This window comes from Protopterus annectens, chromosome 8.part0 (genome assembly GCF_019279795.1).
Source record: "Protopterus annectens isolate FY-2018-M chromosome 8.part0, PAN1.0, whole genome shotgun sequence".
Classification (NCBI taxonomy): Eukaryota; Metazoa; Chordata; order Ceratodontiformes; family Protopteridae; genus Protopterus; species Protopterus annectens.
Window position 1 is genome coordinate 1685531133 of NC_056741.1, and position 18675 is coordinate 1685549807.

At 40.6% G+C, this 18675-nt stretch overlaps 1 protein-coding gene across 1 annotated transcript in view; it reads right to left on the reverse strand.

Moving 5' to 3' along the window:
• LOC122808531 (adhesion G-protein coupled receptor G1-like) overlaps positions 1-18675 on the reverse strand; it is a 953755-nt gene that overhangs the window by 247271 nt on the left and 687809 nt on the right. The window lies entirely within an intron of this gene.

Sequence of the window (18675 nt, forward strand, 5' to 3'; positions counted from 1 at the left end):
CCAAAAAATGCAGATATCATCCAGAAACCTGGAATAATGAATCCAATTCTTTTCAAAACCACTGTTGTGGACAAATTTCTTCTCCCAAACGGCCATAATGATATCTGCATAAGTTGGAGCGCAATTGGCCCCCATCGACACCCCAGTGATCTGTTGAAAATATTCACCCCCATAAAATATGTAGTTGTTTTTTAATACCAACTCCAACAGCCCAGTAATCATACTCACATCATTGTGGGTAATCCCAGCACACTCCCACAATGCCTCCTCTAACCATTCAAGTCCTGTATCTGTGGGTATTACTGAAAATAAATCAACCACATCTATGGTTAAAAACGTAAGGTTTGGCCTGTACAAATCATTAGTGACTCTCTGCAAAAATTCCCAAGGGTTTTTAAGGAGGTAAGTTTCCTTCCCCCAAACCTGCTTAAGCTTCCAGTCCAAACATTTTGCAATGGAATGGGTCTTAGAACCCTGTGCAGCCACTATTGGCCGAAGCGGTGGATCCTCCACACATTTGTGGACTTTAGGCACCCCAAAGATGGTCGGCACTTTTGGATGATTATTTTCTAGAAAAGAAAAGATGTCAAATTCGATAATCTCCTGATCTAACATGTCCTTTATGGTCAGATCTATTTTTTTGTATGAAAGATGTATCTCATGGATGGATGTTGAAGTGTATTTGTCAGTATCATACAAAATTTCCCCCATTTTGCTTTCATACAAGATCTGACTCATGAAGACAGTGCCCCCTCCCTTGTCAGGTTGCATCACCCTAATGGAATGATTGTGTGCTAAATCATACAATGCATTGGTTTCCTCGTCACTTAGGTTGTAATCAAAATGTACCTGCCTTAATTCCTTACGTATTTCCTTTTCAATTCTATTCTCTAAATTGCTGAGCTGAGGATGTAGTGGTGGGTTGAATGTACTGGACTTCTTTAAAAACAGACTGGGAGCCACTGGGCCATGACCAAACAAATGTTGAAGATTTAATTTTCGAATAAACATTTTAAGGTCGAGAATACTGTTTACTAACTGGCTACCTCTAGCTGGAAAAATTTAAAACCTTTGGTAAATAGATCAAAACAAACCTCAGTTACTGGTGCTTCACTATAGTTGTAAATGTGATAACCTTTTTTACTGTATAACTGATACACTCCAATATTTGTGACAGAAATGCCTTTTCTTATTGCCATGCCTGATTTCTGCTCCTCACTCTCCCCTGAACCCGATTGTCCCTGCCTTGTGCAAAAATCGGATATACAGGGTACGTTTGTCCCCCTTGCTGATTCCGAATATGCTCGGATCTTCTTGGTAAAAAATTCTCATTGGATTGCCCTTGCAAATCTGTAGAACCACTGTCTTTCCCCCCAACTGTTGTAGATGGTGTTGTTTCTTCCCTAGAAACCAATCCCCTATTAAACTGAAAATCCTGGAAATACGTTCTCCTGGTGTGGGGCGGGTCAGGGTACTGTTAGGGTACTTATCTGTATTTAGCATTTTTTATTACCTGCACTTAAGTTAAAGTTTGTTTGTTTAATTTAACAATTGAGGCTGCCCACTCAAGTGCACTAGCCTATGCATTTAATATACTGCTGTTTACCTGCATTTTTCTGTAGTTTTCTTACAAAAACAAAAGAAGACAAAAAAATATCCTTGTTTTCCCGACCTTTCCTTGACTAGAATAGTCCATTATACAGGCTTTGCTGTATTCTGGACTTTGGGATAGTTCCTATGTTGCCCATTGCCTTACTTGGATAGAAGGAAGTTTCTTTGCTCACTAATGGGAGTGGGGAGCCTTGAGCAGCCTATCTGTCCCTGAAGGAGTGACCTCAGCACAAGATCTAGTAGTAATTGGTTGTTTTGGACCATTTCTAGCTCTTTTGAAGTTCCCTGTATAAAAATCCATTTTTGCGCGGCGTTGCGCGATTGTGCGCATAGCGCAGCACTGGTTAAACAAGTTTAAACTATTTCTGGCTCCACCAAGTCTGCTCTTCAGTTTTTCCCTTAAAACTGCTCTACCTTCAATATAATCAGTCTATTCTCTATCTGAAAAGCCCAGCACTTGCTCCTAAAGAATTTTTATACAGGTAAAGCACTCTTAAACAAAAAGAAAGCACTACATCCAACTACAATCCCCTTGAGTACCCATTTCCCTTTAGGTCCTTTCTGACTCAGGTATACAGCAATCCCTTACACTATTCTAGAATGGCGTCCTCTCCAGTTCAGCTGGTGAATCTGGGAATCTTGAGGCAATGTTACAACTGCCTCATGTACACAGACAACCCTCTCCTCCTCCCAACAAAAACAAATATATGCGAGAGATGCAACTATATAACCAAATTGGAGGCTGAGCTCTCTCAACTCAGTACTGGCAAGACCAGTCAGGAGGAGAAGGTAACCACACACACCACAAATCCAGTCTCACATATACCTATCACAACTGCAAACCAAACACATAAACACACAAAGACATACTTGGAGGCTCTAATTAAAAATCTACCAAAACAACAGAGGCCTCCAAAGCAGACATCCAAGAAACCACTACCTCAAAACATAGCACATGCAACATATATTTCACAAAGTCAGTGTGCCAGTCACAGCCCTTAAGGCCAAACAACATGCCTGATACACTTGTAATAGGTGACTCTATAGTCAGACACACTGACGTCCCGCTCACCAGACTGAACAAGGAAAAGGTTACAGTAAGCTGCCTGTCGGGCTCTAGAATCCGCCACATAACACAAGCACTCAGGTCACTCCAAAGCAAGTACAAATATGAGTCAGTCATTGCCCATGCCGGCGTGAATGACCTGAGATGTACCTCCCTGGACTACATGGAAAGAGACATAGAGGAGCTCTCTGATTATGTAGCCCAGGCAGGTATGACCTTGACCCTGAGCAGCATCTTACCCTCACCAAGAATGATGCCACAATACAAAGACAAAATGATCAGCTTTAACAATTGGCTTAATTACTGGTGTCATTCTAGGGGTATCCAATGTCTGTCTGCTTGGGATGACATGATTGACAAGCCACGCTGCTTCGCAAGGGACAGCTTGCACCTGTCACCCCTAGGCTTCCGGATATTGGCAAAGGCTCTTGCCACCCCCATAGTGCCTTTTTTAGGCAAGGCTCAAAAGACAAACCCACCTCCCTAGAAAACACAAGTGGAAAAAAACTAAGGGTAATGCTGCTCAACGCCAGAAGTGTAAACCTCAAGATGCATGCTCTCAAAGCCCTCCTCAGTATGGAGAGCATCGATGTCTGTGCAGTGACTGAAACCTGGTTCAAGGCTCGTGAGAGCACCCCAGCACTACCAGTTTATACCTCATATCATGCTTTTTGGCCCCATAACTTGAACCAAACCACAAAAGGAGGGGGGAGTATCCATATTCATCAAAGACACCCACACCTCCAGGTTAGTGGCAATGCACGAAGCATCGGAGTCCATCCATGTGCAACTAACCATAGGCAAAACTGCCCTAGAGTTTGTAGCATGCTACAGACCACCCTCTCAAACTCAGGAACCCCACTCAGCCTTCCTGAAGTCACTGGAGAGTATGAATGTCTCTCCAAATACCATCATATTGGGAGACTTCAACTACCCAAACATAGACTGGGAGCATTACTCAAGCCCCAACACCCTAGCCCAAAGGTTTCTAGAATTCATAAACTCAAATGCGATGGAACAACTAGTCACCACTCCCACAAGAGGAGATAATATTCTAGACCTGATCATCACAAACATGGGGACACAATGCTCCACACCAGAAGTTTACCCCTCACTGGTGAGATCAGACCATAAATTAATCTCACTGGAAATCCACATCCCGCCCCCACCCCCAGCACAAAAGACCACAGTGAAGAATTTCTCAAAAGCTGACTTCACATTTCTTAAGACTGAAGTGGTGTCCTTCAAGGCCCCTGGGCCAGTGGAAACCACAGCCTGCACCACTGAATCCTTTATAAATGCTTTCTATGGACACCTTCAAGAATGCATGGATCATGCAATGCCCAATAAAACCAAGACCCTTTCCCCCAAAGGCAGGCGTCCTATCTGGTGGACCCCAGCCATAAACAAACTTTACAACAAGAGGAGGAAGCTACTACAGGACAGAGCAAAATCCCTAAAAGGAAAGGCATCTCTGATCAGTACAAGCAAAAAATTATGATCACTCATAAAATCATCCAAGGCCAACTTTGAGAAAAAAATCGCAAAAGACACTAAGGATAATCACAAGGCCTTCTTTAATTATGTTAGAAACCTGGGTGGAAACTCCCAGATATGTTCAGAGTTAGTCCAAAATGACAAAAAATACACTGAACCCACAGATATTGCCAACATACTGGCAGACAAGTTCAGTGCAAATTTCTCCCCTCCCTCTCCACCAAAAGGAGAAATATCTATCCCTGCTGAGTGTAGCCTCCCTGACATCTCAAATGCCCAGGTGAGAGCCGCCCTCTCCAAAGCTAAAAACACAGCATCAATGGGACCAGACGGTGTCCCGGGCTGTGTGCTACATGAACTCCAAGAGGAACATAACTCGCACATAAGGCTGCTGTTTAATCTTAGCCTTACTACAGGATACATGCCCAAAGAATGGCGTACAGCAACAGTGGTTCCACTCCACAAAGGAGGTGCTTCTACAGATCCTGGAAATTACTGCCCCATAAGCTTGACGAGCCTGGTCTGCAAAGTTGGAGAGGATCGTTATGGAACTCATAAACAAAGACATTGGGGACCTACAGACACTGGATCCTACCCAATTCAGCTTTGTTAAGGGCAGATCCTGCCTTTTAAACCTGGTCGACTTTTTTGAAACAGTCACTAAGGCCATCGATGAGGGTAAGGCAGTTCACACAGCCTACCTTGACCTTGCAAAAGCCTTCGACACAATACCCCACTCGGGCATCATAGACAAGCTCACCAGCTTAAATGTAAACCCATATGTCATAAGATGGGTTGCAAACTGGCTAAAGGACAGAACCCACAAGGTCAGAATTGCTGGAGCCATGTCAGACTCTAAGCCAGTCACAAGTGATGTCCCACAGGGCTTGGTCCTGGGACCCCTCTTGTTCGGCATTTATTTTTCAGAGGTGCAAGCAAACATAGGAGGATTGTGGCTGACAAAGTTCGCAGACGACTGCAAACTGGGCACCATAATTGATACTCCAGCGGACACAAGCATCCTTCAGAAAGGCCTCACAGAAACGGATAACTGGTGCCAGAGCCATGGCCTTAAACTGAACGCCAAAAAATGTATAGTCATACCCTTTGGGAAAAACAAAGTAACCACAAATTACCACATAGATGGTAATCCATTAAGTACGGAAGAAGTAATCAGGGACCTAGGGACCCAAGTTGACAGTAACCTCTCATTTGACACTCACATTGCCAAAGTGGTTAAGAAGACCTTCTATATTGCCCACCTTATCATGAAAGGATTCACATCTAGATCAAGAGAGGTCATTGTGCCCCTATACTCTTCCCTTATCAGGCCCATGATTGAGTACAATACCCCATTTGGTATGTACCTTACCCGGCACCTGCAGCAGTTAGAAAGACCCCAAAAGTACCTTACCAAGAGGATCAAGGGTCTCAAACATATGTCATATGCTGCCAGGCTGAAGAAACACCAGCTCTATTCAGTCGTATACCACCTACTCAGAGGAGATCTATGCCTGACGTACAAGGCCATGTCCAATCCGGAATTAATGGACATGCTCCACCTCAAAAAATCCAAATCCACCAGAGCCACGAGAGCGAGAGATTTGAACCTCAACACAGAAATAAATAGGACGTGCTGGAGGGACAGATTCATAACCCAGAGGCTCCCTACACTCTGGAACAGAATCCAAGTCCATGTTAGGCAGAGCCCCTCGCAGACTCTCTTCAAGAGAAATCTTGACGAGTGGATGGGAGATCGTAGGTTTACCCCGGTGGTCATCTCTGTGTCACTACTAGACAGAGGCAAAGTAAACTAAACCCTAAATGGGCACAGTATTATCATTCCAAGGGGTGGCGGAAGCCACACACACTCTGGCTAGGCTTATAAATGCCCTAGGGCAGATAGCCTAGTATGAACCTATGAACCTATGAACATCAGTATTACTACTTGATAGTTTTCATGAAAGAATATTCATGCATGTCAGGATTTCATGCCAGTGCAACATTTTAACTGGCCATGTCAGGGTGTCAGTGATCATGTGGCACATGTCATGAGGTTTGAAATATGCTTATTGTGTGTGCTCCATGCATTGTTTGGTATGTGAACAACATCACAGTGACAACTTCATTGTTCATTGATGCTTGCCTTTGCACTAATGCAATTTCTGTGCACATGGTGGTGCATTGCTATCAGTCTCACATACCACTGTACCATTCTTTTAACACACCATTTCTTAATTCACACATCAGTTGAAGATGCTTCAGACAATATCCACTGCTGTTACATATGGCCGATGCATGCAGTACACACATGTGTGTAGGGAAGCCCCTCATAATAGTTTGTTGTTTGTAAGTGTTGTTATCCTTATGGCCAATATCTATGTCAGCCCAGGATGGTTTAATGTATTACATTTGGCGCAGTGAGCTTGCACACATCCTGTCTACCATACAGAACTATTCTTTGTCATGCATACTGTCAAATAAATTGTTAAAATCAGACTGTAAAAATCATTAGGCTTTTCAAAATGACAGTCAATAACACAGGAAGCTCAAGTTCAAAACGTTTCTTTACTAGTGTACACCAGGAGGCAAAAAACTATACAAAACAAGTATAGAGTTTTGACTAACATGATACAGGAAGTAAACTTCTTTAAATACACTATACATTCAAGCTGTGCCCACCTTACTGACGTGGTCAGTCACAGGGCACTTACATCATTACAGTCTACAATATTCTATTCATAAGAAAGTGCTGAGGTTATACTTTTTAAAAACTTTCCCATGAGAATAACACAGCCTTGCAAGGCACCTGGTCAATTACAATGTCTTTCTGTAAATGTTGCTCTTCCAATGTTCCAGGCCTATACGAATACAATAGTCAGTTCATTTCTTAATACGTTCCTTTGTTTCTCTGGTAAGCAGCTGTACTCTATCTTCGATAGAGCTCACAAGGCCATCCTCCTCGGTGGAAGGAAGAAAGATATACATGCATACATATTTATTTCTCTCTAACCCAGCAGATAATAATTGCTGAAAGACATAAGCCTGCTGAGCTGGCTACTGCCAGGGTCAGAGGTTAACCACACTGCAGCTAAGCTTCAAGCAATTACATGCAAGATCATTTATACTGCCATATTGTTAAATAGAATCAAATGCATTACATATTATACTGTTTCTAAACTAGCACTACATATATGTTTAAGTACATATTTTTCTAACATTCTCCCTCCTTTTAATGCTTTTTATTCTATTCAGAAACATAAACAATATTATTTCATTTCCTAGCCTTTTCCTTTAAGGACTTTTAACTAGGCAAGTCATTTAATCTATACTTCAGAAAAAGCATCATCTGAAATCAATCTTTCAATTTCAAAATCTTGGTAAAAAGTTTCAATAACAGATATATCAACAAAATCTTTGATTAATCTTTTAATACAGGGAATTCCACAGTAAACACATGCTCCCATTAGGAGTATACCCACACAAATAGCAATTAAAATGTTCAATAGGATGGAACCCCACCCCCCAAACAGATTCTGGAAAAAGTCCGTCAGTGGGTTTGGGCCTGGTTTAGTCATTGCTGATACTTGCTGAATTACCTCTAGGTGATTATTTGTCTCGTGATGATTCTCAGGGATAAAAGCACAGCATTCTTCTTCGTGTACCACCTCTTGCCGCTAGGGTGAAGTAAAGAGCCATTCGATTTTGTAGCACAACAGTTCTCATTGCATTCAGTTCATCAGTCACCAATTCTAGGGCGGAAAAAGTTGCATTACTCATTACTTCGAGAAATCTTGACAGCTTCCTCAGCTCCCAGATCGATTTGACTGCTCCATAGGCTGGTAGTATTCCTGCCCAGGATATAACACTGTTGCCCAAGTCCATATGAGTCAATTTATTTTTGTCTTTTACTGAATTATGGTCTTTCCAACCAGCTTCGATCTTCCCAACTGGATTCACAGGTTTCTTAACTGGACCTTCAGATTTTCGAGCTGTTTCCCTTACATTTCGTATCTTACTCAAAGGTAATTCTGCAGTATGTCTTATTGCTGGAACCAATAACCCAAAAAACAACTGCCGGACCAATTCTCAGGTAACCATTCATATGCCTTTTTCCCACAAATAAAATCATTACTTTGGTACTAATACGTGTTATCCCTGCATGAAACATTTTCCTATCTTTAATAGACAATTGTTTAGTTAAGACTGGATTGTCACGTACTGCATTTAATGTAGTTTTCATTGAACTCAGATATGAATCATAGTTAGTATTACAAACAGTATCCCCACTTCTGACTTTAATGTAACATTTATAAAACATTGTTATATTACAATTACTCCAGCCCACCTGGAGGGTATCACTTTTGTAGAAACATACAACTCCTTTTTGTGTGACAAGTAAAAATAAAGCTATTTTGTCCTGTGATCTCACAGTTCCTGTATCAAAAACAAATTTTCCCAAGTCTCATTTATCCCAAGAGGGACAGCGGACATTAACAGTCTTTTATATGCTGTTGGTATAGCTGTACAAACCCAGCAATTTGAAATGTTCATAGTCTCTGCATACACACGTTTCATGGCCAGGTATGTGTTAAAATTTGGATGCCAGTCTATAAACAGTTCATCACGTCTTCTCACTTTCACTCGTGTGGTTGAGTGCAGGAAAAACCACAATAAGAGAAAAATTGTCACACTTATAGTCAACAAATGCACAGCCAACAAAATAATTATGCAATAGTTCTGGGGTTGCTCTGCTTTTCTATTTGCTTTACTCTTGGCCATTTTGCCCTTGTGTATCAGTCACAAAGTTCTTATCAAATTGAAAGTTCTTTACCGGTTTGTTCTGTCTTTCATCTGAAAAAAGAGTTAAACTGCAAAACAGATTTATTCATCAACAGTTTCTTTATATAATTAGCTAATGAACTGTCAGCCTCCTGCCCTGCAGGCATGAGAGCTTTCCACTGAGGCACATAATATGCTCTCCCAAAAAACATTTTAGAGGGAGTCAAACCCTTTACATTTATTTAATTCTAAGAAATCCATACAAATAGTGTGGAATGGGTATGGTGGTATAGGAAAACTTCCTTGCTTGTTTTTAAATGCTCCTTGTGCATGGTGCTTGTTACAAGTATGACAAGCTGCACAAAATTTTGTTGTATAATTTATGTATCCATATGTTTGGAATATTCTATTTACTAACTGTACCATGTACCATCCCCCCTGTTGAGACATGGCTCTGCCCATGGCTCAACAAAGCTGCATATCTAAATAAATTAGACGGCAATATTGTTTTTTCCCTTTGGAAATGTACAGTCCATTCTCAAAAATTGCACCTTGTTTTACCCATTTTTGTTTTTCTGCTTTTGTAGTAAGCATTTGCATTGTTTTTAACATGTCTAAATCTAAAATCTCAGAGGGTTGTAATTTCTCATTCAAAAATAAAGTTTCTGAGTCTGAGGCTGCTTGCTTTGCAGCTGCATCAGCTCGTGCATTACCTTTTGAAATCTTATCCTGTTGTTTTGTATGAGCTACACATTTACAAATAGCTACTTTGGTAGGTAACTGAATAGATTTTAATAGCTCCAAAATAAATTGCGCATGATTAATAGGTTTTTCACTGGATGTAATCATTTCTCTGTTTTTTTTTATTGTTGTGCAAACACATGTACTGTAGAAAAAGCATACTGACTATCAGTATATATGTTCACTTTCTTGCCTTTTGCTAAAGTACATGCTCTTGTCAAAGCTACCAGTTCTGCTGCTTGAGCAGACAAGTTGTGTGGCAAAGTCTGTGCTTCTAAAATGTCAGTGTCTGTAACTACTGCATACCCCACCAGATTCTTCCCTGTAGGACCCCTTCTGCATGAGTCATCCACGTAATATGTCACCTCAGCATTATTTAAGGGCATATCTGTAAGATCTTGTCTAGGTAAAGCTAACTGTTCAATTTCCTGCAGGCAGCTGTGTGGTGTGCCCACCGCAGGAGTTGGAAGTAATGTCATACATCGTTCAATTGTCATATGAGGTTGGCTCAGCAGTATAGTTATACATGAAAGATGTCTAGCAGGAGAAAGGTATGCCATTTTTTTTTTTTTGTAGCAGAATTATTGCAACTGCATGAGGCATTCTCAATGTGAGAGGGTAGAATAACACCACTGAGGCTGAAGCCTGTACTGCCATTGCTGCTGCAACTACTGCTTGTACACAGTGAGGCAAAGATTGCACCATTGGGTCTAACTGTGATGAATAGTAAGCTATGGGGCATTGCTTATCCCCATGTTGTTGCTTTAATACTGATGTCATGTACCCTTGCTTACAATCTACGGTCTGAAAGAACCGTTTGTGATAATTTGGAAGTCCTAAAACTAATGAAGAAGCTATTAACTGCTTCAACCTGCAGAAAGCCATTTCTGCTTCTGTTCTCCATTGTAAAATAATTTGGTACCCAGCTCCAACAAAAATTAATTGTACCTAAGAAAGACATTATTTCTTTCTTAGTTGTTGGTTTGGGTGCTTGCAAAATTGCTGTTTTTTTTCCTCTCTTTTTTCCTTTATCTAGTATTCTACCTTTATTGGATATCACATATCCCAGGTATCTAACCTGTTTTTTCCAAAGTTGTAACTTTCTTTTGTTTACTTTGTGTCCTTGTATTGCTAAAAATTTTAATAATGCTACTGTATTCTCCCTGCACTGCTGCTGGGTGCTGCTAGCAAGATGTCATTTACATAAAGTAGAATTTGACTACCTCCCGGTGGGGTAAACCCTGCCAGGTTGCTAGCCATTTTTTTGTGCAAATATTGTTGGGCTCTCACAATATCCCTGTGGTAGTCGAGTATATGTATACCTTTTACCCTGAAATGTAAATGCAAACCAATATTGACTATCAGGATGTATAGGTATTGAAAAGAAAGCATTGCTAATATTTACCACAGAGAAATAATTCTGTTGCGGTTTTAAATCATTCAACAAAGTATGTGGGTCTGGCACCGTAGGTGCTCTAGGTATTACTGCATTATTTACAGCTTATAAATCTTGTACCATCTGCCATTCCCCGTTTGCTTTTTTAACAGGAAATAGGGGTGTATCACATGGTGAATCAGGAGATTTTACCAGTACTCCTTTTTTGAGTAATGCTGCTATTATAGGCTTAATTCCTACTTCTGCATCCTTTCTCAAAAGGTATTGTCTTTTCTGTGGTCTAAAAGCTGACTTTGGGGTAATTGTAACTGGTCCTGCTGTTTGAATAAGCCCTACATCTAACTTGCCTGTTGACCACAGAGTTGTTGGAATTTTACACAAGGCCTCTTCTTTTTCTTTTAATAAAAATGCTAATCAGCTGTCCTCACTAGATTGCAAGTGTACAGCTGTATGTGTCTGTGTCAACCAATTCAGTTTTTGTTTTTGTATCCCTTGTCCTGACAGTTCTAAATCAGTCTGTTTTCCCATTTTGTTACCTTTTTTTCTAAGTCTGCCCATTTAACACTTTTGTTTTTTGTCAAGCTGACATGTGGCAGTCTATTGGACTTATACAATTTCACAAATTCCTGAGGTAATGAACAGCTTACTACACTGTTTCCCTCAGTATCCCAATATAAAGTTTGTAATATTAATCTGTTAGCAGGATTTTTTGAACAATTTTTGTTCATATTCCTTATCAGGTCCTGGTGTGCTACAGTAGTATAGAGTACAATGTAACAAATGCTGCTGATCAGTGTCAAGGGAGGGTACCTTACTGATGGCTACGTTTATCAGTTCTTTGGTTACTGGACCAGTAACTAGGTCCTGGCTGTACCAATAATAGGCTTCACCCTCTGATCACACCACAAAGCATCCATTTGTCTTTGTGCTTCCATACCCTGCATGGTGGGAACTACTGCTATGCCAAATATCTGCATAAGGTCTCTTCCCAGTAAGTTTACTGGATATTTTGCAGAAACTACAATTTTACTTTTCTGAGTCATACCTGAAACAGGGTCAGTTATTGCTATATTATGGGAGAGTGGTTCCCTGTATAGTTGTCCATTTGCTGCTTTTACTAATATATAATCAGGTGATTCAGAATGTTCTGGTAACTTGGAGGGGTGTATCAAAGTCCGTGACGCTCCTGAGTCACACAGGAATTTGACTTCCCTTCCCTCCACCAGAAGTGTCACTTCTGGATTTGTATCTGCTAGGTAGAGCTCCAGGCTCAACAATGCTAAATCTAAAATTTTATTTCCATTTTTATCCTCTACTGTACTTCCTGTATTTCCTCTACTACATTCACATTTTCTTTTTGTTTATCAACCTTTCCTGATGATTTTTGGTTGTTATCACTATCATATAGTCAGTCCTCATCTCCTTTGTCTTCTGTCATTGCTTTCTTATTTTGTTTACAGTCCCTAGCTAGATGCCCTTTTTACCTGACTGTAATACAAATACTTCAGCTCCGTCTTCAGCAGTGAAGACTTGTGCCTTTTTTTTTCTTTTCACTATTAAAGTGTCTTTCAGCATGTCTAGCATACTCAAGTAAGGCTTGCAGCCTGCTTGTTCGGTGATCTATCATATGCTTTGTAATAAAGCTACTGATAGAGGCAATGCAACCTTTTAAAAATGCATTTTTTTAATTGTTGTTTAAAGCATTCTAATAATCTAGCATAATATCCATCTATTGTCTCATTTTCCTGTTGTATGCATTGATTAATGCAAATTCAGTCTGCTTTAAGTTTTCATTTCTGAGAGATTCTGTCTGTCAGGCCTTTCACTATGTTGTCTAAAAAAATGTTTTTGAATTTTTAAGCTTCTGTTTTTCTACAATTTGCTTCCTCAATCCACCTGTGTGCTTGAGGTATGCCTAGTTGGTGCTGCTTTTTTGCCTGACCTCCTGCATCAGATTTTAAGCTGTTTAAGGAGTTTAACTAGTGAAAGTTTATCTAGTTTACCAACAAATTCATATTTGTTAACACATTTTGTATAATACCTAACATATCAGCATGCTGTAATTGCATGTATTTCACATTATCCGTTAGGGGCGGATCTCGTGATCTCTCAGTGCACTGATTTCCCATGTCTTAAAAAAGACTGTTACGTAACCCTTATCTTGTACCACGTGGTATCTTCTTCCCTGTATCCACAGTAGTGTCTAGAATGACTGTTTACTTTGCTCTGTTTTTCCCCTGATCTATGACCAAATATACAGTACTTCAATACATTCTCGACCTGCTATCACAAATCTTAACAACAGTACACTGTAACCTGGTCCCTGATCTAAAACAAAGACAAAGAGGGAAATTCTTCTTACCTGAGCCACCCGTTTATGACTGCATATTTTTCTTCTTGGGGTCCAGTTTTCCGCTCTTCAGCCACAGATCAGAAAGTGGACAGCCTCTTTACACACAACAATTCAGTCGGAGGTCTTTTCACTTTAAGAAGAACCATTTTGGCAGCTTCTCTTGCACAGATTTATTACCACCCATGCACTCTGACCTGTAGCTTACCAAGGGAATTCCGGCTAAGAAGGACCAAAATGTCAAATAAATTGTTAAAATCAGACTGTAAAAATCATTAGGCTTTTCAAAATGACAGTCAATAACACAGGAAGCTCAAGTTCAAAACGTTTCTTTACTAGTGTACACCAGGAGGCAAAAAACTATGCAAAACAAGTATAGTTTTGACTAACATGATACAGGAAGTAAACTTCTTTAAATACACTATACATTCAAGCTGTGCCCACCTTACTGACGTGGTCAGTCACAGGGCACTTACATCATTACAGTCTACAATATTCTATTCATAAGAAAGTGCTGAGGTTATACTTTTTAAAAACTTTCCCATGAGAATAACACAGCCTTGCAAGGCACCTGGTCAATTACAATGTATTTCTGTAAATGTTGCTCTTCCAAGGTTCCAGGCCTGTATGAATACAATAGTCAGTTCATTTCTTAATACGTTCCTTTGTTTCTCTGGTAAGCAGCTGTACTCTATCTTCGATAGAGCTCACAAGGCCATCCTCCTCGGTGGAAGGAAGAAAGATATACATGCATACATATTTATTTCTCTCTAACCCAGCAGATAATAATTGCTGAAAGACATAAGCCTGCTGAGCTGGCTACTGCCAGGGTCAGAGGTTAACCACACTGCAGCTAAGCTTCAAGCAATTACATGCAAGATCATTTCTACTGCCATATTGTTAAATAGAATCAAATGCATTACATATTATACTGTTTCTAAACTAGCACTACATATATGTTTAAGTACATATTTTTCTAACACATACGTATTTAGAATTGACAGTGTATACTTGCCTTCAAGGTGTTATGCAAGATGCATGTGTGATACTACTTTCTTTGTTACACCCAGTAAATACAGAGATCACTGACAACATTGATGGCATAGGTTTGATTATTGCACATGTGGCTTATGGTTTATGTGTCATGAACATATCAAATGGCCCATATTGCCACTGAATTTAATTCCAGGTTTAACACTGTCCCACTTAACCCCTCCAAAGATGTTTATTTTTGGAAAAAGAGTGGGGGGGGTGAATTCACCTTATAGAATACTGGCAATTATTATAGTTGTACGTCTGTTCTTGCAGAAAATGTATAATAAATTAAACTCACATGTTCTGGCAATGTCACAGATTAATATTGCTAATATTTTAACATTGTTTATGATTGTTCCTGCTTCTGTCAGCCATTGTCCATGAGTCTGTTGCTATACCTCTATGATTGGTTGTGAGGTATGCTGACATTTCAGTCATGTTCAAGCAAGTCATTTTGTAGATCTGCATAACATGCAGATACCCTCTATTGTATATTCCATTCTTGCTAAACTACCTCTCCAGTGAGCATCTCAGTGATGTTAATATGGCAACCATTCGTCTCCATTGGCATGTAACCTTGTGTAACAGTCACATATATTCTATAATGTGTGATTATATGCATATAACTCACACAAGAGGTACAAACAACAGGACGTATTGTGCTATCCACATATGTGCTTAATGTTATGTTCTGACTTACATTGACAGATCCTATCTGGAGTACATAGGTTCATAGGTTGGTACTAGGCTATCAGCCCTTGGGCCTATACAAGCCTAGCCATAACAATTCCCTGGATGTTTCTTCCCACAATATTTACTTCCCTGGACCCCTGTCTAGCAGGGTGACTGACGTGATCCCCGAGGTGAATTTCCTATCTCCCATCCAATCGTCAAGGTTCCTTTTGAAGACGGCCAAGGAGACATTCTGCTTGACATGTATGGACAGTCTATTCCAGAGTACGGGAAGTCTCCTGGTCAGGAATCTATCCCTCCAGCATGTTTTGTTCATTGTGATGACAGGGTTTAAATCCTTGGAGTGTGTGGTTCTGAGGGATTGGAATATCTTTAAGTGGAGCATGTTCAACAGCTCAGGGTTTGACATGGCCTTGTCTGTTAAGCAGAGATCACCTCTGAGTAGACGATATGCCACAGAGTATAGCTGGAGTTTTTTTAGATGGTCAGCACAGGGCATCTGCTTTAGGCCTGTGATTCTTTTAGTGAAGTATTTCTGCGGCCTTTCCAGCTGTTGCAGATGTCTTGTGAGGTGCATACCAAATGGGGCATTGTACTCTATAATGGGTCTAATGAGGGATGAGTACAGTGGGACAATGACCTCCTTTTTTTCTGGATGAAAAGCCTTTAGTGATGAGGTGTGCCACATAGAAGGATTTCCTGACTATTGTGGCAATGTAGTTATCGAAGGTGAGATCACTGTCCACCTGTGTCCCTAAGTCTCTCATCACACTTTCGGTGTTTAGTGTACTGCCACCTATGTGGTATTTTCCCAAAGGGGATAACTATAAATTTCTTGACATTAAGCTTGAGCCCATGACTCTGGCACCAAGCATCTGTTTCTGTAAGGCCCTTTTGTAGAATATCCACATCATTTGGGGATTTAATAATGTCTCCCAGTTTGCAGTCATCTGCGAACTTTGTTAGCCAGAGTCCCTTAGTGTTGGCCTGTACTTCAGAGAAGTAGATGCCAAACAAGAGTGGTCCCAGGACTGAACCCTGAGGTACTCCACTTGTCACCTGTCTGGAGCTGGATTTGGAGTCGGCTACTTTTACAGTCTGGGTTCTGTCAGTAAGCCAGTTGGCAACCCATCAAGTAATGTAGGGATTTATGCCCAGCTTAGTAAGTTTATCTATGATTCCAGAGTGAGGGATGGTGTCAAAGGCCTTGGCGAGGTCCAGATAGGCTGTGTGGACCACCTTACCCTTGTCCACAGCTCTGGAGACTGATTCAAAGAAGTCAATCAAGTTCAGGAGACAAGATCGGCCCTTCACGAACCCAAACTAGGTAAGGTCCAGTATTTGAAGGTTGCCAATGTCTTTGTTTATAAGTTCCATGATAATGTGTTCCATGCCCTTGCAGATCAGGCTCGTCAGACTGATGGGATAGTAGTTGCTGGGATCCAAGTTGGATCCCCCCTTGTGGAGTGGGATAACTGTAGCTGTGCACCACACAGTGAGCACGAAGCCTGAGGTGAGACTATGATTAAACATGACACTTAGGTGAGGTGCCAATTCATTTTGTAGTTCATGTAGTACACAGCCTGGGATGTCATCTGGTTCCATGGATGCTATATTCTTAGCTTTGGAGAGTGGGGTTTTTACCTGTGTGGCCGTGATTACTGGAATTTGGCAATCTTTTGGTATTGAGATGGGCCCTTTAGTGGGTGAGAGGGAGGTGAAGTTGGCACTAAATCGATCTGCCAGGATATTGGCAGTATCCTTGAGATCAGTATATTTAATGCCATTCTGTTGTTGCTCAGAGCTGATCTGAGCATTGCCATTTAGATTCTTGACATAAATGTAGAATGCCTTGTGGTTGTGTTTGGAATCTTTAGCAATTTTATTTTCGTAACTAGCTTTGTAGGATTTTATGAGGGATCTCAGCTTCTTACTGAGGTTGGTAAGGGAGTTTTTTGCATCCTGGGATTTTTCTCTTTTCTGCAACAATTTCTTCCTTCTGTTGTATAGTTTGTTTATGACAGTGGACCACCAGATTGACTTCCTTTTTTTGGAGGAGGGCATCTTGGTTATATTTGGGATGGCACGATTCATGCACGAGTGCCAGATTTTACATACCCTCTTCTTCTTTCTTCATTCCTATCATTTGTGTCTGTGGCCATTTTAATCAGCACACTTTCCCTGCTTAGTGAATTTATGTTTCATCGTATTTGCCATTGCTGTTCACCCCTCATCTATTATTTCAGTCTGAAGATGCTTGTTATAGTGTACATTGCAATAAGGACACTTTTCTATAATGTGTTAATACTGCAGTTATTGCAGTATTTTCATGCTGTTAGCTATTGTGACTGTCCACGCAACCTCAAAGAGCAGATTTTCCCATAGGCAAACTTGTTTGCATGTTCTTTCTCAATTCATGCTGCTCTGTATTTTTTCCTGGTTGGCAACAGTGTTATCAAGACTGTCAGCATTCAAAACAGCCATCATAATGTCTAATGTGAAATTTGATAGACTTGCAAAATTAGAATGTGCAAATATAAACCATCTATCATGGTCAATCAAGGAACATGGGTGTAACATGGCTAAGCTAGTTAAGGCTCTAGGACCATTAGCCTAGTAAACTCCTATGAACCTATTAGATGAACTCTGCCTAACAAAGGCACTGTGAGGGGGTGGTAAAAGCTTTAACTTACAGGTCCATGGAATCATAGGGGCCTACTACGCTGTTCCATGAAAATCTTCAGGGATTGGGAGAGTGGCCTAATGGCTAAGGTGTTTGCCTTACAAACACAAGGTGCAAGGTTTGAGTCTCACAAGGGATAATTGGCTAGGCTTAAAATGGCTCGCAAGGGCAGTTAGCCTAGTACTAACCTATGAACTATGAACCAGTTTGTGGAAACCCTTGAATGAGGGATGCAGGCTATGTCTGCAAAGCAAGTTGAGCTGTCAACTATCTCATCCCAGAATCCCCTTTCAATTATACCAGATACTTACAGGTCCATGGAATCATAGGGGCCTACTACGCTGTTCCATGAAAATCTTCAGAAGCCTAGCCATGCATTCCCAAGAAGTTTATTAGCCATAGTATTTTAAGTAAGATTAACCCAGAACCCTTTGCATTTCAGGATTGAATATCACAAGAGCCAGGCAGACATTTACATGTTACTCCTATCCATAAAGGACAAGGGTGCTACACTAGGAGTGAACTTGCAGTTTCTCATCCATTCATTCAGATTATTTTTGAAAAGAGCAAGAGCCCTACTTTGCTTTATGTGTAAAGGAAGATGATTCCAGCAAAGTGGTATTCTCTGTGAAACACATCTACCCTCCAGTATGATCTATTTAAGTCGCAGAAGAGTTTAAGTTCACTTAAACTTAGATAAGTCTTTAAGCCTATTATCTTCTGTTGAGCCAGTGTCAAGATGGTAACTTCTGGGCAGTTCTTCTTAGACAAGTGTCTATTTCCTTTAAAGTGGAGGGACAGACCTGCATAGATCTTACATA